Source organism: Mustela putorius, unplaced genomic scaffold (genome assembly GCF_011764305.1).
Source record: "Mustela putorius furo isolate JIRA1106 unplaced genomic scaffold, ASM1176430v1.1 tig00003836_pilon_pilon_pilon, whole genome shotgun sequence".
In the NCBI taxonomy this organism is placed as follows: domain Eukaryota; kingdom Metazoa; phylum Chordata; class Mammalia; order Carnivora; family Mustelidae; genus Mustela; species Mustela putorius.
Genome location: NW_025421989.1, coordinates 8,259,045 through 8,283,771, shown reverse-complemented (window position 1 = coordinate 8,283,771; position 24,727 = coordinate 8,259,045). Strand labels below are relative to the sequence as shown.

General features: G+C 39.9%; 1 long non-coding RNA gene across 1 annotated transcript in view; it reads right to left on the bottom strand.

Moving 5' to 3' along the window:
- The window catches only part of LOC123394702, a 51,673-nt gene that overhangs the window by 13,370 nt on the left and 13,576 nt on the right, over positions 1–24,727 (bottom strand). The window contains exon 2 of the long non-coding RNA XR_006609425.1: positions 1,535–1,664. This is a non-coding gene — a long non-coding RNA (uncharacterized LOC123394702). The remainder of the gene's footprint in view (positions 1–1,534; positions 1,665–24,727) is intronic.

The following is a 24,727-nucleotide window of genomic DNA, read 5'->3' as shown; positions in this document are numbered from 1 at the left end:
TCTGCCTCTGCCCCCTCCCCCTGCTCATCAACTCTCTCTCTCTCTCTGTCTCTCAAATAAATAAAGAAATCCTTAAAAAAATAAATAAAACTCTCATTGACGATCTCTTAATATATTAATTTAGTAGTACACTTATCCTCCCTTATCCAAGGGAAATGCATTGCAAGACCCCCAGTGGATGCCTAAAACTACAGGTAGTAACGAACCATATCTGCGCTATGTTTTGTCCTAAACATACATACCTACGATAGAGTTTATAAATTAGGCACAGTAAGAGATAAACAATAATAACTAATAATAAAATAGAACAATTATAACAATATACTATAATAAAGGCTATGTGAATGTGGTCTATCTCCTCAAAATATCGTATTGTGGTGTCCTCACAGTTCTTGTGATGATGAGATGACACAATGCTTGTGTGTTGAGATGATGTAAGACTGGTGATGTGCACTGTGATGGAGCACTGAGCTCCTACTGATCTTCTGATGAAACGTCAGAAGGATCAGCAGTTGACCAAGGGTAACTGAAACCGTGAAAAGCAAAACCACAGGTATGAGGGGACTGCTGTGTATAATCTAGAAATACACACACAGTATTCATGGCCGATCTCAGCATTTTTTGCTGAGATGATGTGTGAACAAACACGTTTGGAGATCATCACTACAGCTCACAGAATTTGTCTATCCTGGGCCTTCAGCAGCTGTCTGTGGATTTCCAAGACCCCAGAACTGAGAACTGTGCTTTTACACCGTATTTCCCCTGCTATTGCTTAAACTCAATGTTTGCAGTCCTTTATTACCTGAACTACTTACCTGGAAACTACTACTCGGTGAAGTCCTTCTCCCAAAAGCAATTAGCTGATGGACATAAGATATCATAAGACCAGGCCACATAGTAGTTCTTCCTATGGCAAAGCCTTGTACAGATCAGAGCATTTTGATTTGGCTTACTCTACAATCTGGATATCCTTGCAGGAGAATCAAATGTGTGAAAGGAGCTGGTATAGTCCCATCAGCACTCATTTTACCACTTACATAATCTGCCTTGGTTAAGAGAATTACCTCTAGAGATAACAAAGTTGGACTAGTCATATTAGATACCTGAACGTCAGCCAATGTCTTAGTCTCTCTATGCCTCCATTTCCATACTCATAAAGCACTGAAAATACTTACCTAATGAATCTTATGATAAGGATTCAGTGGAAAACCTACGGAGTGCACCTTAGGACAATGTCCAGCACAGAATGTGGATTCCCTAGGCTGTGGCTATCACTGTTGGCTATTGTTGGAGTTGTCCTTCCTGTAGAGACTGAGTTCTGTGTAGCCCATCTTCATAGGTCCTACACAGCTCACAGAGATGTGCTTTTAAAAAAATCAAGCCACCTATTTCCACATTCACAAATAAGAAAACAATACCATTCTAATTGTATTTGCAAGAAAACTAAACCAATCTTTGAACCAGATCTGCACTGCTGTCTTGGCCACTCTGTTTTCACAGCCACTAGATCAATTTTTGAAATGATGATGCTCACCTGTGTTTTTCAGAAATGAAGATGAAATGGAAGGGCGGGGTTTGGAATCTTGCATTTTATATTCCATTCTCTGGGTAAAGTTGGGTGATTAAGCCACTTATTTTTTTCTCTTGGTCTCTTTTCCATCCACCTAGAAGATAAATGATATCTGGTTTTCACTACCTTCTTTGTACAAAATGTGTTATACATTTTTAAAGAACAGTATAATCCACTCAGCTTTACTCACTGCGAGAATTCGCCTCCTGAAAACGTCACAAATAGCTGTTCTTCCAACTTTTCTATCTCTACCACCTTCAATTTAAACTACTCGTTAACAATGAATTATAAAGCCTCGTTCACATTTTTCTGCATAGGAACAAACATTTACTAGAGAAAAATCCATTTTACTGCCCAGGGAAACACTCACATTTTACTATAAACAGAAATTAAGAATGCCAACAAAATCAAAGCATGGGATGGTCAATGGAAAATATCCATTCAATTCTTCAGTTCTGGAATGTATCTTTGTTTTTAGGGAATCAGCAGATGACTCAAAGTCTTCAGGGATAAATGAGGCATCAACTCTCTAGAATATTCCCAGAGTAACAAAAGAATGACAGGATGGTTTTGCATATAAAGACAATAGGCCTGGTTGATTTTGCATTTGTTAAATAACCCCTAGGTCACTCAGGATGAAGTACATGCTTTCCCTAAAGGATACCAAAAGCTCCTAATTGCTCAGTTATGCATGCAAATCAAAACCACTGGCCACTTTCCCCTTCCCTTCTAAGAACCCTGTTCAGTCTTGCTGATTCCTGTGGGCTCTCACATCCCCTAGCTGGCTTCCTCTGTCCTCCCCCTTTGCTGTGTCTGACCACCCAATCCCGTGCCCTTTAAGGGCCTTCAGTCCTCAACCAGGCTCCTCTCTTCTTCCTCCCTCATTCCTTCACTTTTGTTAACTTTCTGAGCAGTCTTTGTTTATTTATGGCACATATTCCCAGTAGAAGCTATTTTCACAGACTCATGCGATGTGTGCCACTTGCCAAGGCCGCAGGATGTGTGGAAATCCAGTTTCCCCCCCCCCTCTGCCTCTGCTTGGCAGCCTATTGTCTCCTCCGGTTAGCACCTGCAGCAAAGTCACAGCCCAAAGTTGTGACAGTACCAGGAGATCCAAGGCAACCAAGGGCAAGGTCCTAAACATAGAATTATTTCAATGCAAGACCAAGCAGAACCCAAAGCTGAGTAACAGGTGAACAGGGAGCATGTCTTTATTAATGCTAAACTGACTCAAAATAATTTCTGGCTGTCATAAGAGTTCTCTCACAAATTACACAAAGAAGAGGCACTCTAAATTAAGAAGTTGTATGGTCATGCCATAATTCCTGATAAAATGTATAAAAGAACACTGAGGGAAGAAAATAATAGAGAAAAGAATTTCTAAGCTGTCTTTGTCAAACACTTAACAGTTCTAAGTCAGAAGCACTGAACTAGAGGCAAAAATGAGTGTTATTATGCAATAACATATAGTTTATGGCTGAACTATGAAATAATGTGTCATCATTTATGTAATAAGTCAAAAATATTAAGTGACTACCCACTACCAATACCCAGGGGAACCTAGGGAGGTCCTATAGACCTCTATAATCACCACTAGTTTCACCAAAGTCTCTTCAAATATCCACATGATCTAAATAAAAGCAGTGTGCCAGCCATACAAACACATCTCCCAAGTCATATACCTCCAACCAGTTTGCCACCCTAAACACCTCTTTAGTCCTGGTGCTTTATCTAAGAAGCAAAAGTCAAGACAAGATTAAATAAATGAGTATTTTGTTAATAGAAATAGCTATGCAAAAGAGAACTAACAGGGGTCCTGGGTGGCTCAGTCGGTTAGACGTCTGCCTTCAGCTCAGGTCATGATCCCGGAGTTCTGGGATCAAGCCCCATGTTGGGCTCCCTGCTCAGCAGGGAGTCTGCTTCTCCCTCTTTCTCTGCCTGCCACTCGCCCTGGTTATGCTCTCTCTCTCTCTCTCTCTCTCTCTCAAATAAATAAAATCTTCAAAAAAAAAAAAGAGAGAGAGAGAGAGAGAGAGAGAGAGAAACAACAGATGGGTTAAGGCAAGGTTAAGAGAACTGACAGACCCCCATTTACTTGAAGCATCCTAGACCCCTTAATATCTAAGGAAGGTTCAGCAAAGCTGTCTGGAGTTCTTGAGGCAAGGTCAACCAACAAAGAGATTGCCTCCTGAATACCCCCCCACTCAGCCATGGCTGGGGAGCAGCCTATGAGAGGCAAGAGACACAATGGAGCCCAGAGGGCAGAGGCTGGGGCTCTGGGACAATTGCTTCCCAGTGTAGGAGGCCTATGAAGTGAATTCTTGGGGACAACATGCCACTACTACATAGAAATTCAGAAGTTTTTATCTGTGGAATAAGTCTTGAGCTTGGCATTCAAATTTTCCCTGATCTCCACCTAACCCACGTGTAACCTTGGTTTTTGGCACTTCCTTTTTGGACACTTTTTTTTTTTTAAAGATTTTATTTATTTATTTGACAGACAGAGATCACAAGTAGGCAGAGAGGCAGGCAGAGATAGAAGAGGAAGCAGGTTCCCCACTGAGCAGAGAGCCCGATGCCGGGCTCGATCCCAGGACCCTGGGATCATGACCTGAGCCGAAGGCAGAGGCTTTAACCCGCTGAACCACCCAGGTGCCCCCCTTTTTGGACACTTTTACATTAGTCTAAGTAATCCCTTGGTCCCCACAGGAGCCCCAAAGGTGACTAAAATGTTTTGCTTTATATATACCATTCCCTCCCTCTAATACTTTCTTCACCTCTAAGCCTCTTTTCAAGCTCCTACCTACTCTGCTGTAAGGTCATTCTGAAATGCCAATACAACATCAAGACCAAATTCAAACCTCTCACCCACCTGCGTCTGCTCAACCTCTACCCTTGCAGAAAGGTTCCTTCTTGCCTTAAAGCACGCAGAGAACTCTGGATACTCTTGTGCTTAGAGTATTAAGCACTTCCTACTTATTTTAGTTCTTACAAGTTCTATCTTCATAGCCAACCCCAGGAAGAAAGGCAGACATTTTAAGTGTATATTCCTGTACAATTGTACAAACAGTGCATTGAAAAAAAAAAAAAAACAAATGAACTAATGAAAGAGAGATTCTGGCCCTGTGCCTATCTATTGACCCAGGACAAAAAATAAAGCTAAAAGAATTTTTTTTCTTATTTTCATGTTTGTGTTGTTTAAAAAAGATTTATAAGATAAATAGGAGGGGCGCCTGGGTGGCTCAGTCAGTTAAGTGTCTGCCTTTGGCTCAGGTCATGGTCTCAGGGTCCTGGGATCGAGCCTGCATTGGGCTCCCTGTTCAGTGGAGAGCCTGCTTCTCCCTCTCCCTCTGCCTGTAGCTTCTCCTGTTTGTCCTTTCTCTCTCTCTCTCTGTCAAATAAATTAATAAAATCTTTAAAAAAAGATAAACAGAAACTATCAAACCCAAACGAATGTTGATTCTTAAATGCAATGCAAAACCCCCACTGACCTGAGAAAGAACGTCACTGCAGTCATAGCAAATCCGCACAGTATAATTAGCTGACATAGGAAACTGACCCAATAAATGAATATTCTTCAAGAGATTTAAATATAAAATCCTATTAAATTAAACAAGGAGGCCATTAAATTGAGAAGGCTCTAATGCTGTGGAGACCTGCAAAAGCAGAGCAAAACCAAAGCCTCTAAATGCCTCAGGGTTACAAAATCAAAATGCTAAGAACAACCAGTCACAAACAGCCAACAACTAGGCATGGAGTGATGGCCAATCAATAATTGCCCTACTTTGCTTTCATGTTTTCTCCATGAAACTCTCTCCCCCAGCTCCTGTGAGGGGAGTGCTCCTAACCATTTCTGGTTTGGCAATGCCCAGTTTGAACTGGCATTTGTTCAAATAAACTCTAAAAAATTTTAATATGGGACGCCTGGTGGCTCAGTCGGTTACGCATCTGCCTTCAGTTTGGGTCATGATTCTAGAGTCCTGGGATTGTGTCCTGCATTGGGGGTTTGGGGGAGGTCCCTGCTCAGCAGGGAGCCTGCTTCTCCGTTTGCCTGCCACTCCCCATGATTGTGCTCTCTCTCTCTCTCACACAAAATAAATAAATAAAATCTTTATTAAAAAAGAAAATAAAGGGGGGCCTGGGTGGCTTAGTCAGTTAGCATCTGCCTTTGGCTCAGGTCATGATCCCAGGGTCCTAGGATCGAGTCCCACATTAGGCTCCTGCTCAGCGGGGAATCTGCTTCTCTGTCTGCCTGCTGGCCCCCCTGCCTGTGCTCTCTTTCTCTCTCTCTGACAAATAAATAAAATCTTTAAAAAAAAGTGAATAAAATAAAAATAAAAAAATTTAATATGCCTCAGTCGTTTAACAGTTCCAGAGCAATGAGAAACCAAACACAGGTACCTGCTGAGCCTCTTCAGCTTGCTGCTTTCTTGCTGCCTGTGGCAATAGTAGACAAGTCCTACTTGCTTCCTGGATCCTAGTTCCACAGCTTTCGTGTTATGAGCTTTCAGACTATTTGAACATTTCGTTTTCCGGACTGGGTCCAAAACTTCTAGGAATGGACTGGGTCTGACCGAAAAACTGGACTGGGTCTAGGGTCAGACTAGATCTGACTTTAACTGAATCAGTGCCAATGAGAGGCCTCAGACAAATAAAATTTTGTTTTAAGATTGAACAAGTACGTTAATCGTACCAAAGATAATCTTCAATTACAGTGGCTTCAGTGCGAACTTTTAACCATTTTAGATAATCTTATCAATTTACAAGATGCCCTAGAGAAAGAGGGGTTTCAGCCAGACACTGACTACAAAGGGTAGAGAGAAAATTATTTTTCTTCCTGTACAGTTTCTGGTGGTCAATATAAGACCAGCTAGGACATGGGACACCCTGGCTCAGGCAGGAGGCATCCTGGGAAAACTGGCAGAGGCCAGAAAAGGGTAACAAGTCTTACCAAAGTCAGCCCTCCCAGACCTCTGTTGCCTGGTGGAGCGAAGGTAAATTTCACATTTTCCCTTCCTTTCTAAATTCGGATCGGCGGAGGGGGAAAAAAAAAAAAATTGGTTATCCATTCTTTCTCTCCTAAGGACAGCGATAGCCTTTTTTTGTCTCATTTTGCATCTTTCAGAATTTGGCTTGGCAACCATCAGACTGGGGACCCCCAAGAGATAGCTGAACAGAAATGTGTGTTGTGCCTCCATTCATGGCTAGATAAGCCTGGGCAGAAATGTGGGTTGCATTCCATTTGTGGCGAGGGTCCTACCAACTGTTAAAACTCCTTAGTAATTTCAGCTCTCAGGGGGAACAGTCTTCTTTCTATTGGTGATCTTTAGGAGTGGCTCTGGATTTGGGAAAAGTATTATCTTTTGCACCTCTTTGAGAACTCCTCTTGGTTCCGTGGCATTGTTCAGTACTACCAGGAATATTTACTCTTTGCCCCAACTGAAACTTGACAAGTTACTCAAGAGGACTTTTTTTCTCCCCAAGTAGTTTCATGGTCATAAATTGGGCAGATTGGCCCCCGTTATACAAAACCGGGTAGGAACTGGGTGTTTTTTGTTCTTGTTTTTTAAGAGAGGGAGATAGAGGACATATATGTAACTGGGGGAGGGGCAAAGGGAAAGAGAGAGAATCTGAAGCACTTTTAAGTAATGTGAAGTTGTGGATCCCAATATAGGGACTCCATCTCCTGACCCTGAGATCATGTCCTGAGCCGAAACCAAGAGTCAGACACTTAACCGTATGAGACACCCAGGCACCCCAAAGATTATTTTTTAAGATTTTATTTATTTATTTGACAGGGAGGGAGAGATCACAAGTAGGCAGAGAGGGAAGCAGGCTCCCTGCTGAGCAGAGAGCCCGATGCGGGGCTCGATCCCAGGACCCTGAAATCATGACCTGAGCCGAAGGCAGACACTTAACTGACTGAGCCACCCAGGCATCCCCGAAGATTTTTTTAAAGTAATCTCTACACCCAAAATGGGGCTTGAACTTACAACCCCAAGATTAAGAGTCAGTCCCATGCTCTACCAAATGAGTCAGCTAGGCATACCAAAATTTATCGGTATTTTTAATTGAAGTATAGTTGATATCTAATATTATATTAGTTTCAGGTATAGAACATAGTGATTTGACAATTACTATCATGAAATGCTCACCACAAGAAGTATAGTTACCATCTGTCACTATACAAAACTGTTACATTATTGTTGACTATATTCCCTATGACTTATTTATAACTGGGAGCTTTATAATTTGGAAATTGCCAATCCCATTCACCTATTTTGCCTATTCTCCTCCCTGCCCTTTGCCAACCACCAGTCTCTATATTTATGAATCTGTTTCTATTTTTGTTTTGCTATGTTTATTTCTTTGTTTTATTTTTTTGGATTCCACATTTAAGTGATATCATATGATATTTGTCTTTCTCTGACATTTCACGTAGCATAATACCTTCTACGTCTATCCATGTTGTCACAGATGGCAAGGTTTTATTCTTTTTCATGGCTGAGTATTGTTCCATTGTGTGTATATACCACATCTTCTTTATCCACCTTTTTTCACAAGATCTTTATAAAAGTTATCTCTACACCTAATGTGGGGCTCAAACTTACATCTTCGAGATCAAGAGTCACATGCTCTACTGACTAAGCCAGCCAGGCACTCCTATTCATCTTTTGATGGACATTTAGATTGCTTCCATATCTTGGCTATTATGACTAATGCTGCAGTAAACATAGAGATGTATGTATCTTTTCAAATTAGTGTTTTCATTTTCTTTGGGTAAATACCCAGAAGTGGAATTACTGGACCATATGGTGTTTCTATTTTCGGATTTTTTGTGGAAATTCCATACTGTTTTCTAGACTGACTGCACCAATTTACATTCCCAGCAACACAGGATGAGGGTTCTCTATTCTCCCACATCCTTGTCAACATTTGTATTTCTTGCCTTTTTGATACTAGCCATTCTGACTGGTGTTAGGTGGTATCTTTTGATTTGCATTTTCCTGATGATGAGTGAAGCTGAGTATCTTTGTATGTGTCTGTTGGTCTCATGGCTAAATTTTTGTTTAATATTTATTTACTTATTTATTTATTTAAGAGAGAGTGAGAGTGAGTGAGCACTGTGGTGGGGAGGGGCAAAAGGAGAGGGAGAGAGAGAGAATCAACTCAGGGCTTGAGCTCAAGACCCTGAGATCATGACCTGAGCCAAAATCAAGAGTCAGATGCTTAACCAACTGAGTCACTCAGGTCCCTCTAAAAATATAAGATTTCTGTCTGCATTTCTATGTGTGTATGTTATAGATGTGTGATATTTTTCTACCTCCAGATGATATCACCAAAATTAATTTGTAAAGACTTCTATTTAATGAGCTTAAGACATGAAAGTATTTACATAAATCAGTATATTCTTAGAAATACAGGAACTTACCCAAATGGTTTTCAAGTTTATGTCATCTAGAATAATCTTGGTAAATAAAAGCTCGTTTAAGTGTTGTGTTGGTTTAATTATAATAGGCATGTCTTTAGAGTTACCAGCATTAATTATAATACTTTTGTTCTACCTAGGTTTCCTAAAAGTGAAACAAGCTCATGTTATCTTTGTTACAGAATATGTCAGCAAAAATGATGCTTAGCTGCTTAATGCCTTATAAAATTTTCACAAGTAATTTCAAGATAATTGTTAAGAACAAGTAAATTAAATATATGTAAGGAACATAGAGGTTCATAAATGCATTTTCAACAATAATTATGCCTAATTGTTTATCTTCTTAAAAACAGTTTCCAAAATCCAGGTTGGGAGGATAGGCAAACTAGGTGAAGGGGATTAAAATGTATAAAGTTCCAGTTATAAAATAAATCACAGGGATGAAAAGTACAGCATAGGAAATATAGCCAATAATATTGTAATAATGACATATGGCAATGGAGGGTAACTACACTTGTAGTAAGCATTTCATAATGTTTTTAGTTGTTCAATCACTGTTATACACCTGAAACTAATATTATTTATTTATTTGGGAGAGTGTGTATGCACATGAGAGAGAAAGAGAGAGAGGGAGAGGGAGAGCGAACGAGTGGGGCAGAGGGAGAAGGAGAAGGAGGTTCTCCACTGAGTAGGGAGCACAACACAGAACTCAATCCCAGGACCCCAAGATCATGACCTGAGTCAAAGGCAGACATTTAACTAACTGAGCCACTCAGGGGCCCCTCAAATTAATATTATATGTCAACTATACTATAAAATGAAAAAGATAATGTAAATAACACATCTAGACAGTATATTAAGAAAACTTAAAAAATAAAAAGAACTCAAGCCATTTCTACATTATAAACTGTAGCACTGAATCATGTTATGTGTTTTATGTATATATATTTCATTTGCCAAAAATCATCTGTTCTATTATTTCCATGATGGAAAAGAAATATTTTTAAGATATGAACTAAATATAAAATTATATATATTAATAATATGTGTATTCTCAGTGATCATATATGTATGTTTGTGCATATATATATGTACTTGTATATGTCCATATAATAGTACATGTTTCTTTTTATTTATTTATTTTTTTAAGTAATCTCTGTACCCAACATGGGGCTCAAACTCATGAGCATGAGATCAAGACTCAGATGCTCTATCCATTGAGCCAGACAGAAACCCTTAATAGTACATATTTTATAGGGTTAATATTAATTGTATTTAATATTAAATACAAAATGCTTAGAACATAAAAAACACTATAGATTTCGTTAAGATTACGATTATCAGTGGGTTATACAATTTTGGGGGGTCAAAAAAGATAGTTTTCAAAATCTCCTTTTTAAGTATTTACTTATTTATTTGAGAGATAATGAGTGTGGGGCACTTGGGTGGCTCAGTCAGTTAAATGTCTCCCTTCAGCTCAGGTCATGATCTTGGGGTCCTGGGATCAATGCTTATGTCGGGCTCTCCCCCCAGGGGCAAATCTTCTTCTACTTCTCCTTCTGTGATCTCTCTTGCTTTCACTGTCTCTCAAATAAATAAATAAAATTTGAAAAAAAAAAAAAAGAGAGAGAGAAAGAGTGTGGGTCGGAAGCAGTGTAGGGGCAGAGGGAGAGGGAGAGGAGGAAGCAGACTCTCTCCACTGAGCAGAGAGTCTTAGGCAGGGCTCCTCTGAGATCCTTACCTTAGCTGAGTGAAATCAAGAGGACCCTTAACCAACTAAGCCACCCAGGTACCCCTCGAAATCTTTTTAGTACCTGGAAACCTTGAAATTATACTGAGATAAGTTAAGTGATGGCTATTCATTGAGTATCTCAATGAATCATTCCAAATAGAATAAAATACTAAAACATTAATTACTGAACACAGCTTTATCCACTTTTGGCTTTCTTTTACAGAGGAACTAAAGATATTTGGATTGATTAGTAGACCTCTTTTATAACACATCAAAAATTTAACTGAGGAAGAATATACTTCTAGAAATTGTGAAATATATTTATAAATTTCCCAATCCACAGAATGCTAGTGTAACTGACAGTCGATGTTGCTTACTTCTTAGTTTTCACTAGAAATAAAGGACTCTCCGGATTAAGAATTCTAATCAACATATGTAATTTAAACTACTTAGGAGGGGGGTCTGGCTGGCTCAGTCAGAGAAGCATGTGACTCTGGTCTCAGGGTCATGAGTTCAAGCCCCACGGGGGGGGGGCATTGAGATTCCTTGAATAAATAAAACTTAAAAAAAAAAACCTACTTAGAAATAATAAGGGTGAAAGGAAACTACTGCATACTCCTGAAACCAATATTACACTGTATGTTAACTAATTACAATGTAAATAAAAAATGGATACAAAAAAAAAAAAAAGGAAGGAGGAAACTACTATGTATCTATTACCTGAACTGGATCCTGAATTCTAGTTTCCTCAAGTGTCTGGCTACAACTCTCCAGGCTAACATTTCTAATTTTCTCCCACCTTTCTGACTTGGAATCACCAAGAACCAAGGCTGCCCTTGAACCTCCCTGGAAGAAATCATAAACAGTCCTTCTCACTGCCAAGACCACAGCCAAACTTCAGGGACTTGAACTTGGGTCCACTTTTCCCCATGAAAAAGGGCTCCTCCAGACTCTTGGAATGGCATGCCAGCTGGAGATCTAAAATTCAAGTTGACTAGGGAGGTTCCTCCTCAGAAGCAGATGGCATCTTGAGGCGGACAGCTCCTCCAAGATCATGGATCAAGATCTTCATCTCCATTATTCCTTCTTCTTCTTTATTCCTTCTGCGTTTCCACCACTTGCCTCTTCTCTCTGGTAACGCACAGGAAAATAACGCTCCTTCACCAGGGCAACTATTGCTGAACTACTGCTCAGGCCATAGCTACACAATTAAGTCTCCAGATGTTCTTGCTAAGATGGTTTCGGATAAGAGAACTGCTTTAGGTGACTTACGGGCTGAACAAGGAGGAGCCGGCACCACAGCAAATACTTCCTGCAGCACCTGGACCAACACTCTGGTCTCACAGCAAATACAGTAAATTCACAAACCAGCTGCTTGGCTAAAACAGGCTGATGTCCCCTCTTTGACTTATTTGAGACCCATTGGCTTGGCTCATGGGGGTTGAGGAGTATATTCCAGTCTGTTAGTGTTATTCTTATAATAAGTCATCATTTTAGTGATCTGGTATGTTATTTCCTCTTAAAGGTCTTAAGTGCATGTTCACAGCCATCAGCAGCACATCAGATGGTCCCACTGGGCTTGGAGAAACAGAAACAAGAGGAACAAGATGAACAGCAGAAATATTTCTTCCACGGATCTGACATCATCACCTATGAGGTTCACAGTAAATTAAGAGCAACTTAACTCTGATGGTGACAGACTGGCACTCATACCAAGGTGCCTGGCTGGCTCAGTCAGTGGAGCATGTGGCTTTTGATCTTGTGGGTTCAAGCCCCACACTGGGCATAGAGTTTACTTTAAAAAAAAAAAAAGTAAAAAACAAAACAAACAAACAAACAAAAGAGTGCCACTAATACCAAAACGTGTTCTGTCACATATGAGAAAATGACCAAAAGTGGGAACAGTTAAATTAATAAAATAAAGAGGTCATTAGACTGAGGTGGCTGGAATGCTGAGGGCAGCCTAGATAAGCAAACCCAAATGCAAGCTTGTAAATGCCTCAAGGTTACGAAATCAAAACGCTATGGACCACCAATCACAAACAGCCAGCTAGGCTTTGAGGTACAGCCCTTCAATGATTTCCTGTCTTTGCTTCCTCCTTTGCTTTATAGAAGTTTCTCTCCAAGCTCCTGTTGGCGAAAGGCTCCTTACCACTTAAGGTTTGGTACTGCCTAATTCCAACGGTATTTGTTCAAAGTCTTAAAACATGCCTCAGTTTCTCTTTTAACAATCTTAATAAAACCTCTTCAGCTATCTATGTCCTTTTTATCACTGTATCACTTATCACTTATGTCAGATCTCAGTGTCCATCTTCTCTTGGAGCTTTTCGCTCTTGTTCACCTTTGTACCACATACATCCACAATTAATACAAAGAAATAAAATCAATAAATGCCTATAAGTTTCTTAAGACTCTCAAAGCAAAGATTTAACTGCTATTGTATTTTTAAAAAATTAAATCCTCTGAGAAAGTGTTTCAGGTGAATTCAAGAGTCTTAGACTAAAAAGACAATCTCCAAAGTAACTACTCTTACGTAGAGAACCTTGTAAACGTCAATAAAAGAACAATCAGTAGCAAATGAAGATCGATCAATCAACCTTTATCTCCAAGGATAACCTGGAATTTGAGGTTTACAGTAAGCCCTTTAAACTCCACTTGTGTTACCTGAAGCAACAAACAAACCGTGTATTCCTAACTTGGTTTAGGGAAAATCCAACTGGCTTATAAAATTTTTATCTCTTTCATGAGTTCATTTATAATCAGATTTCAAGAACCTCATAAGATGCTTCCAAGGCAGAAACATTTTCTCCAAGACAATTCGTGCCCTCTAAATATTATTAAAGTATGATTGTCACAGAGCCCTCGGGGAGCTGACACCCAGAGGGAAAAGAACACATCACTAATAGCTAGTCAAGTAGCAATTGGCTCTAAGCTGCCAACTCCCCTTCCTGGAACAACCAAGTATATCTGACCAAAAGGAACACTGATGATCATCAGGAAACATCCTCTGGCATCAATATGCTGCTGGTAAGGGATGAATCAGGATTGCAAATGTCACCTGAGTCACGCAGTGGGTTCAAGTACAGAGTCCAGATATATCCCGGAAGAAGCAGAACCTCAGGCCAACATCCCATTGAAAATTCTCAACCAGAAAGTTCTTCTCACATCTCAATCTCAAAAAAGTGATTAACATGAGAAATAGTAACCACATATAATAACTCTGCATACAACAGCCAGCCAAGGACTATAGCAATGCATTTGTAGAAAACAGTAAATTGAGAAACTATTATTTCCAAAATATATGCCTATTGTCAACGATTTCAAGTGCTCTGGCAAATGTGTTCTTAATTTTATACTGTCCTGAGAAGTAGCCTTGCTGCATTTAATTCCTCATTTGACTCATTTAAGTCAACAATAATTCTTGGGAGTTTGCAACACACAAGGCAAAAGTTAAGCAGAGTTAATAGAAATGACAGTCCAAATCCTCAAATATAAAGACCAGAAAAACCACGTCCAACAACAGGAACATATCCCCAAAGAAGGAGAAGGACACAGGCAGAGTGAAAACATCAGGGAGGAACCGGGGGCCATTCCTGTGAAGAGGCAGCAGCAGCTAGCCTAAACTCCAGGGGAATCCAGTTACTGGGAAACCAGTAACAAGAGACAGATGTCAGGTGGTAAATAACTCCAAAAGCAGAACTCTTAAAATATGTGGAGAAAACAATTCTTCCCTGAACTTCAACCTCAACGGTATTTCTATAGCAGTGATAAACTGAATAACAAAGCAATCTTAACTATTTACCTTCTACAACACAAAAAGGCAAGAACTCAAAAGTCTTGGAAAAAGGCCTTCCTCACTTTAGGAAAAATGGAATTCTGTTGTCCTAACATGGACTTTATTTTTTTTAATTACCCTAAAAAATGTCCACCTCATCTCAAGATTCTATCTCAAAATGATCAGTTTTAAGTTTGACAGAACAAAAGCAAGTATATTTTGCAAAATTTTTATCACATGAAAACATAAAAATTTTTCTTTTAAAGATTTTATTTATTTATTTGAGAGAGAGCATGGGTGGGGGAAGAGGCAGAGGGAGAAGGAGGTGGCCCACTGAGCAGGGAGCCGACACGAGGCTCAATCCTAGGAACTTGGGATCATGACCTGAGTCCAAGGCAGACACTTAACTGACTGAGCCATCCAGGTTCCCTTTGAAATTTCTTTTTAATACTGCATGACAAAGCTCAAAACATTGCATAATGCTATGCTTTGCCTCTTTGTGCTTCCTACTTTTAGTTATTATCAACTTCATATGCCAGAGAATAAAAATTGATATCCTGGATAATTATGTCCTTAGCAAGTATAGTTCTTCCCATGTGCAGTATATGAGTAAGTTTTTAATTAAATAAATGCCAAATAGCTCAGTTCAACCATGGGAATGGTCTTACTAAGGCTCTCTTTATGTACATAAATGTTGAAGAATATGGTGAGAAAAAAAATAATATCTTCACACCTTCACCTGTTTATTAAAACCAGTGATAGGAAAAACAAAATATTTTGACAGCTACATTTTTGAAGATTTCTGCAAGTATATTTGCTTTCTTAATAATTTGCACCATAAATATGCATCTCCTTGTTAAGTTTACCTTAGGAGAATAGGAAGAAACCTCATTTACATAGTGGTGTCAGAAACTGATTCAAAGTACATTTCACAAGTTACTTTATAGTCAGCATCAACTTCTTCTATGAGAGTCTTCCTAGTAAGCATTCTTTTAAAGCACACATGAAACATCCTACAGGATAGGTGCACTTGGGTGGCTCAGTGGGTTAAGCCACTGCCATCGGCTCAGGTCATGATCTCAGGGTCCTGGGATCAAGTCCCAGGGAGCCTGCTTCTCTCTCTGCCTCTGCCTGCCACTCTGCTTGTACTCTCCTGTCTCTTTCTCTCTCTCATTCTGACAAATAAACAAATAAATAAAATCTTTAAAAAAAAAAAAGAAAGAAATATCCTACAGGATAGACTATAGACTGGGCCATAAGAGAAGTCACAAGAAACTTGAAAAGTCTGAAGTCATACAGTGTTGTCACCATACGCTCTGAGAAGTGTGAGGAGTGTGGTCCATTTTACTGATGAAGCCTGGTGCTGCCTTCCTTCCTGCTCATACACAAGTAATTCCCAAGTAGAAGTTATGACTATGTGGTCCAGATGATGTGAAATGGACACACAGGAATATCCCAATCCCCACTTCACTCATCATCCATTTTTCAGGCCAGTGCACTGGTCTCTTATTTTCAGCTAATATGTAGTGAAGAAAGGAATCTTGCCACTGGACCATAACAATTCTTTTCTTAGTTATACCAGACAAAAGGATTTCATTAGCTTCCTTGTGATAAAGAATTACAAGTTGAGAACAGAACCTTACTGTATATCTGTTAGAATTGGGATTTTTGTACAAATTTATACCTGTTCCTATAGGTAAACTATACATAATTTGCATTCCAAGGTGTGAGTTTGGCTCCTCTTGAAAATTTCTATTGTCATCATACCTAAGCTAAAGCCAGGTACTTCCCAAAATCCTTTGTTGACAAAATCCATAAGAAGAGTTCAAGATTTAAACATTTATTTTTTTAGTTTTTTGTATCCAGAATACATAAAGAACTCCTGTAACTCAATAAAAACACAAGCCAATTTTAAAAATGAGTAGGAGCCACAAATAGTAATTTTACCAAGAAAGACACACAAATAAATAATAAGCACATGAAAGGATGTACGCCATTAGTCATTTGGAGAAACTAGAACACTTACATACTGCTGGTAAGTTTGCAAAATGGTACAGCCACTTTGTAAAACAGTTTGGCAGTTTCTTTAAAAATTAAATTTATCATACAAACCAGCATGTCTACGCCCAGGAACCTACCCAAGAGAAATGAAAGCATATGTCCACACAACACTTGTATGTGAATGTTCAAAGCAGCATTCTTTGTAATAGTCAAAAAGTAAAAGTGACCTAAACGTTCATCTACAGGTGACTCTAGAAACACAATGTGACACATGCATATAATAGAATGTTGCTCAGCAATGAAAACAAACTACTGGTACTGGCTAAGACCTGGAGGAAGCTCAAAAAAGTATGCTAACTAAAAGAAGAGAGATGCAAAAGACTATTATTATACAATTCCATGTATATGAAATTGCAGCAGGCAACTCTGTTCCAGAGAGAGAAAGCAGATCGTGTTTGCCTGGGCCTGGTAGGGATGGGGCTGGGAGAATCGGGCTGGGAATTGTCTACAAATGGGCTCAAGAAAAATTGTGAGGGTAATGGGAAAATCCTAAAACAAGACTGTGATAATGGTTATACAAGTCCATAAATGTACTAAAAATTTAAAAAGAAAACCACTGGGTTAACTTCATCCAAAATCTTTATTTTACAAGTAAGAAAACTGCCTTTTAAACCCATAAAAATGTCTGAATATCCTTCTAGTACCTTTGGTTTGTATCTCACATTTGAACTCTGATATTGCTTTCTAATTCTTCATGTTGAGGGTCCTATTCCTATGAGATAAAGTAAATAGAAGGCAGGAATTTGTGTTAAATTCTTGATGAGTTAATCTGGACTGAATTTACTTAGTTTAAATTCGTAGGAATAAGCATGGTGAGCCTGAGCCATTCTCCTGAATCAGACGGAACATAGTGGCTTTTCTACTCCTTAATTACTCAGGTTGTACTGTTTAAAATTCCCCAAACATACATAGGAATACTCACAACCAGGGACAAACAAAAAGTAGCCTCTAGGATAAAAACAAGAAACAAAAAACGAACCACAAACTGTCGTCTCATTGTGGATCAACAGTCATTTCTGCTTCTCATCATTAGCAGTATGGAGAGCTCTACATGCAAAATGAGGGGACGTGCCAGATGAGCTCTAGGATTCCTTCCAGTTCTAACATAAATCATGACCCTCTGTTATTCTGATTATTTATCATTTCTACCCATTATCACCTATTTCTGTAGTAGCTGAGCATAAATCTATTTTTGTCACACTATTCTTTTACCAAGAATAAATCCTTAGGAAAGTAAGATTTTTTTCCCCAAATTCAGAACAGAAGAAACAAAATCTCAGCTTTTAAAAAACTGAATCCAGGAACATTTCGAAATAGCTTTCTTAAAATCCAACATCGACATAAAGATTTGAGATTCCTAACGTAAAGCATTAACTGGTAGGATTTTTTTTTTTTTTTTAATGAAAAAGACGTGTATTGAAATACAACTCTTTTTCTTTCTTTCTCTCTTTCTTTTTCTTTTTTTTTTTTTTCAGTTTAAAAATGAACTCAAAGAGTGGAGCCTGGGTGGCTCAGTCAGTTAAGTGCCTGCCTTCAGCTCAGGTCATGATCCCAGGGTCCTGGCATGGAGCCCCCAGTCCTTGGGCTCCCTGCTCCGTGGGGAGTCGAATTCTCCTTCTCCCTCTACCCCTCCCCTACTCACTCCTGCCCCTTCACCCCACTTGTGCTCTCGAGACTCTAATACATAAAATCTTTTTTAAAAAATGAATTCAAAGATAAACTTAAATATAATTCATCGTCAGAAATATAATTCATCATCAGAAACATATACTCAGTCCAACATGGCCATGGGCAGGCAGGATGCTTAAACTCTGCCCAGAAAGGCTGTAAGAAAAGTGATTTTTTTAAGGATTAAATTTAGGAATTTTTAGGCTCATATCCTTTTATTTGATATTTTCTAGCACTAACGAACGTGTAAGGCAATAGAAAAATGGAAAAGTGGCTCTCTCTGGGGAATGGAATGGGGGCTATTATTGAAAACCAGATGCATGGGGTGCCTGGGTGGCTCAGTGGGTTAAGCCTCTGCCTTCGGCTCAGGTCATGGTCTCAGGGTCCTGGGATCGAGCCCCGAATCAGGCTCTCTGCTCAGCAGGGAGCCTGCTTCCCTCTCTCTCTGCCTGGCACTCTTCCTACTTGTGATCTCTCTCTCTTTGTCAAATAAATAAATAAAAGCTAAAAAAAAGAAAGAAAGAAAACCAGACATGGATTTTGACCTTTCACTTTGGTGTTTTTGAACTGTCAGACATTTTGGTCATGAACATATACTTCTTTTAGATTTCAAAACCTAATAAAAATTATTCAAAAACAACACACAACTTTTTCATTTTCTCATATGTATGTCCCTTGAAAGAAAGGAGGGCCATGGCAATAATGAACTTTAAAAAGCCCAATTTCAAATTCCCCAGCACTCCAGGTATATATATATATATATATATATATATATATATATATATACATATATATATTTTTTTTAATATTTTATTTATCTACTTAAGAGAGAGCGCAAGCATGAAAGGGGAGAGGGTCAGCAGGAGAAGCAGACTCTCCGGGGAGCAGGGAGTCCGATGCGGGACTGAATCCTGAGACTCCAGGATCATGACCTGAGCCGAAGGCAGATGCTTAACCCACTGAGCCATCCAGGCACCCCCCCAGGTATATATTTTTAAGCTTTCACCAGAGCAAAATGGTTAGGTTTCTCTGTCTCCTCCCTAAATAGTGACCAACTCTCTCACTCTCTCTTTAAATAAATAAATAAAATCTTTTAAAAGGAGGAGGGGCACCTGGGTGGCTCATTTGGTTAAGGGTCTGCCTAGTGAACAACTTTATAATTGGCTCTCAGTCTCGCTGATCACTTTCTCTCTTGTGCCTAACACACTGCTGTTCGTCATTCAATAAATGTTCATTAAGCAAAACTAAACCACTGAAGTTTTGTCCTCCGACTCCCATCTTTGTGATCTTTAGTGAGTCAGTTTCCTGCCTTCAAAATAGGTGACAGAACTACCTCACAGGGATGTTAATTAAATGACACAATGTATAGAGGAACTTAGCACCGTGCCTCGTATGTGGTAGTGTCCACTCCCGTCACCTCTTCTTTTAAGTAAGTTTCTTCTCAGTGGGGAAGAGTAATAACTTTCTCAAGACTAAAAAAAAAAAAAAAAAAAAAAAAAAAAAAAAAAAAAAAAATCAGCAGTACTTTTTCTGACTTTTAAATGCCAATTTAAAGGCCGCAAAGATGAGCCAGGTAAAACGTTAGCTTTGGTATGCGTTTCGGGAGTCCTAAGACCACCCATATGTTCAATGATTTGCTAGAAGGACTCGCGGGATTCAGAAGAAGTCTCACTCCGGGGTACGACGCCTTCCCGCAATCAGTAAGGGGAAAGGACCCAGCAGGAGGAGTCTAGAGGAATCCATGCCCGTATTTCCTGCTCTCTCCCTAGCAGCAGGAAGGAACGTGTTCCTCCAGCAAGAACATGCAGCAACACTTGCGGGGTTCTGCCCGGCGACGTCTTCCTGAAAACTCCGAGTTCAGGGTTTTTCTTGGGGGTCTGTCACGTCAGCATCATGACCCTCCACAACGGCCCAGCGGCTGGATGCCCGGAAGGAAGCAGGTTCTCAGTGCCCCGGGTGGGCAAAACAGCCTCGCACTGAGAGAGGGTTTCAAAGGCAGAGTGCCCAGGTGCCAACCAGGGACCTCACAAGAAGGCCTTTTAAAGATAGCAGCCTCGGGCCTCCTGCACACACGGCAAGTGAGAAACTGGGAAAGAAGGGCACAAGTTGCGGGAAGAAGAGTAGTAAGAGCAGCGGAAAGCAGAGAAAGGACAAAATTGCGGAAAAGACAGAGAGAAAGAGGAAGTCAAGTTAAGACCAGGAAAGAAGCTGGGGAAAGGGAGAGGGAGGGCAGGAGGAAGAGGAGATCATCTCCAGGAAATCATCTAACCCAACTTGGCTTCTTCCTCAGGGCCCTGCCCCTCTAGCTCCGGGCTCAGGGCTGCTCCTCCCACAGCCCCACCTCACACTTCACTTCCTAAGCTGTCACAATGCTGTCCTGTACGTGCCTACTTTCATCTCGTGCGTTTGCCCACACGAACAGCAGGCATGTGTGTGTGTGTGTGTGTGTGTGTGTGTGTGTGTTTCCTTTGTCCTGCTGGCTCCGTGTAATCTTGCTGCTTTGATGAGGAGATGGAAGGATAAGGGAGAGAAAACCCAACAGTGATGAGATTAAATAGGAAAAGGCATTTGAGCTAAATGAACAAGAGGACGAGAACAGGCTGCCAGAGTCCCTCTGAACTTGAGAGAAATACATAGCCCTTCCGGCTTTCGAAGACAAGAAATACTGGGAAAATACGATGGCAGAATGGATTCTTTTCAATGTATAGTTGACCCTTGAACAACATGGTCATCAGGGGCACTGACCTCTCCCCACCTCCATGCAAACTTCACTACTACCTGCCACTGACCCGAAGCCTTACGGATAATATCAACTGTCGATGAACACAGAGTTTGTATGTTATATGCATTATACGCTGTATTATTACAATAAAGTGAGCTAAAGAAAATATTTTTAAGAAAATCACAAGGCAAATACATTTACAGTACTGTTCTATGAAACATCCACATACAAGTGGACCCATGCAGCTCAAACTAGAGTTGTTCAAGGGTCGACTGTACTTTTCAATTATAGTGGCCTCCTTGACTTCTAAGAGGTCATTGGCTACTGTTACTTTGTCCATTTAAATATCTAGAGCAAGTTTATTTTTTTTAAGTTAAAAGATACTAGGGTTTTATTCTTCCAACCCTCTCTCTTTTTTGGACTTTGAGTTCATAAAAAAGAAAAGAAGATAACTGAGCTATTTCTTGCCATAGTGCTTTTGTAATTGAAAAATATAACAGATCCTTTTCTCCTTTTCTCACATTTTGTATTTTAAAAATTGCTGTCAGACTAAGGCTTTGCCAAGTTTCAACCCCAAGTGAAATCTTATCAAGAAAACTGAAAGATATATAAAAAGCAGATGGATTATAGGTATAATCATACAGCCTACACACATGTTATGGTTTTTTTAAACAAGTTCATCTCTCTTGTGTTAAAGGTATAATATTAATTATATTTACATACTGAAATAAATGTCTTTTTACAATTGCATTTTCATATTATCAGGAAGGTTTTACTTGTGTAAAGACCACATATGTATTCATCTGGATAAAGACAGATATCCTAGGTAAGAGAAGAAATTAGAAAAAACATGATAGTTTTCCAACTTCTGTTACTGACAAGTCTACTACATGGACAAGTGAGAAGAAATTTTGACAAGTCCAGAGGATGGAGGTTGAACAAATAGAACAGTTTTCATCAGGCACATTAAACTCACTTAAGGAAAGACCTGGTATCCTATATCAGTTAGTCCCTTCTAGAAATAGAATGGCTACTTCATTTATAATTGTCAAGTGAGGGGCATTGTCACTGAGAGTACTCAAGACTGGAATGCCAGTATTATTGAGGCTCTGAGAAATCAGTGGAGAGCCAATGGAAGGACTGGACAGAAGAGTGAACACAGAGATTCCCACAGAGGCCAAAGACAAAGATGGGCTTCCAAGAATGAATTGGGAGACTGGGAACCTTATTGACATAGGGCACATTCCGAAAGCCTTGTGAGATGGGTCACGTGGCCAAACACAACTAAAGAGGTCTGAAGTTGAAGTTTAGCACAAGCACAGAAGGGAATTCCAACTGGATAGAGAGAAAAGGATTGAGCTCCAAGAGGAAACCTAAGGGTCAGCAAAGAGAGATCTGGTTAGGCTAGACTACGTGAGGTAACAAATTCACCCTGGAATCTCAGTGGTTTAACACAACAAAGTTTATTTCCTGCTCAAAATACCTGTTTCAAAGTAGGGAGGGAGGGAGGTCTGTTTCACAGCTATTCTGAGGTCTGAGCTCACAGAGGTCGGGTGCTTTACAGCTGCTTCATCTGTATCACATGGGCTCCAAGTCCTCTGAACATACAAAACAGGAAAAGGCAGGAGCACTCAGACTCTTAGAGGACTCAGAAGTATAGTGAAGCTTCGCCTCTCACATTCCCATTGGCCAGAGCTCAGTCACACTGCCCCAGCCCAACTACAAGGGAGGCTAGGACACGTAAGGAAGGGAACCGCCATTCAGTGAGCTCAGTTGCCAGAGGAGACACGGCCCAGATTGAACACTTTCCAGGCAGAGATGCTATATACACAAACTCCATCTCAGTTTACTACTCTGTAAGGCCTTCCTTGCCCAGCCATTAAACAAGTTCTGAATTTCTGACATGGTGGGTTACCATTGTTTAAGCATTCAAACAGAAGCTGGGGAACGGCCAAAATCCAAAACACTGACAACACCACATGTGGGCAAGGATGTGGAGCAACAGGAATGCTCTCACTCATTGCTGGTGGGAACGCAAAACCGTATAGCCACTTTGGAAGACAGTTTGGCAGTCTCCTGCAGAATTATAAATACTCTTACCATATGATCCAGCGATTGCACTCCTTGGTGTTTACCCAAGTGAACTGAAAACTTATGTCCATACGAAAACCTTAACAGAGATGTTTATAGCAGCTTTATTTAAAATTCCCAAAATTGGAAGCAACCAAGATGTCCTTCTCTAGGTGAATGGATAAATAAACAGTGGTCCCTTCAGACAATGGACTATTCTTCAGTACTACGAAGAAATGAGCTATCGAGCCATAAAAAGCCAGGAAGGAACCTTCGACACATATTAGTAAGAGAAAGAAGTCAATCTGAAAAGGCCACATATCATATGATTCCAACTTTATAACATTCTAGAAAAGACAAAACTATAAAGACAGTAAAAAGATTATGGTTGACAGGGGCTTGGGGGGAGAGAGGGATGAATAGGCAGAATATAGAGGATTTTTAGGATAGTTTAACTATTCTGTATGATACTACTGTGGTAGACATATACATAGACATTATACATTTGTCAAAACCTATGGAGTGTGTGCACACACACAACCCTAATATAAACTACAGAGTTTGGGTGATAAGATTGTGTCAATGTAGGTTTATAAACCGTAACAAACGTACCACTCTAGTGAGGCATGTTGATAGTGGGTAAGGTTGTATAAGTGTGGGGGTGGGGGGTATAGAAGTACTCTCCATGCTTTCCCCTCAATTTTGCTGCGAATCTAAAAGGCTCTAAAAAAAGTTTATTAATAAAAAAAGTAGGGATGTTCCTCTTCAATAAGGCAGTAGGAGGGATGTATTTATTTGGTATGAAGTGAATCAGATGACCTCTTAAAGTCCCGTCCAACCCTGAGCTTCCCTGATTTCTATGCTCTATTTGGTGTTGAGAGACCACTGACTTCTTAGGACAAGAAGGGATTTTAAAGGTCACCCAGTGGATGAATTCTTTTCTCCGCGGCAGGACTGCTGAAAGGTCATCTGGTCTATGCTGGAAGACCTTCAGAGAATGGAAATTTGGTGCCTCCTCGATTAACTCTTTCAACACCTCCTTGAATCACCTTGTCTGAGAGTCATCCTTACACTGAGCCAACCTATAGCTCCATAATGCCCACCGTGTTGGTATATCAGTGGGCATCAGAAAGATACCGGCAAGTGTTTGGAGACAAATCTCATATCTATTCAACAGAAATCCCACCAAAAAATTGAAGCCCTTGCCTTATAGATAGGCTTTGCAGGAAAATGAGGCAGGAATCAGGGACAACCAGATAGCAAGCCAGACTCAGAGTGACCCTGAGGTCCTGAAGGACAGAGGCAGGGGCTCAGTTTAGATGCTTGTGAGGTTATCACTGTGTGGGGCCACAAGCAAATTTGGGCAAAGAGCACAATCATTTGTTTTGGATAGGGTCATCATCCTACTGATGAATATTGAGTTTATTTCAACTAAACCTTCCTATACCATACCTTCTCCAAAAGCTTCCTTTAAATTGATTGTAGACAGAAGTAAGAAGTTCACAGCCTTGTTTAGGAAATATAAAAGAATTGTGCCAAATCAACTGGATACTGTTCATTCCTTATTTTGCTTGGTATTCCTTAGAAATCTAACACTACTAAATACTCTTTCTTTAACACTTCCCTTTTCCTTGGCTTAGACCTTCTTTGTCTTGGGCCTATTTTGTCTCAACCTCCTTCATTGGATTCTCTCTCCCTCC